Below are 675 nucleotides of genomic sequence, written 5' to 3'. Positions count from 1 at the left end.
CCACACCAACCACGAATTGCTTTGTGATCAGCTGTTCTTTCTCCAAAGAAACCCAACTTTACAGGGAGAGGTTAATAGGCAGAGACGAGGCGTCCACAGCTGCCCGCCGGGGCCCACCCCCTTCCCTGGGAACCAGGCGTCCACACTGCGTGCCGAGCAGCCTACAGGGGGCGCTCTGCCCTCGGTGCGCCCCTCCCGGCCAGCAGACTCCCTCCGGGACTCGGATTCAAACCACCCGATGCGATGCGTGGGAGACAGCACCCAGTGCGGACGGGGCAGCGGGATCTTCGCGCCCCGGGAACGCCGCGGCCCGACTCGTCCGCCCCCTCCACCCGGGCGAAGAGGAGGGGCAGCGGGGGCACCGTTAGGACGCCCATCAGGTCCTCTCCCGGCGTCCTCCGGAGATGCAGGGTCTGGACCCTGGACACCGCCCAGCGCCCAGCGCCCAGCGCCCAGCGCCCAGCGCCCAGCGCCCACCAACGGCCGCCCAGCCCAACGTGGCCCGAAGTGCGCAGGCGCGCGGACCTCGCGGTCCCGCCCCCTGGCTCGGCCCCGCCCCTGACTGTCCCCGCCCCCTGGTTCTCCTTTCCCAACAGGTCCCGCCCCCTGGCTCGGCCCCGCCCCCTAGCCCTCCCTTCCCAGCAGGCCCCGCGGGCGGGTTTCCAGGCGACGCGT

This window comes from Pipistrellus hanaki, assembly GCF_964339955.1.
Source record: "Pipistrellus hanaki genome assembly, chromosome: 2".
NCBI lineage: Eukaryota > Metazoa > Chordata > Mammalia > Chiroptera > Vespertilionidae > Pipistrellus > Pipistrellus hanaki.
This window is presented reverse-complemented; position numbering follows the sequence as displayed.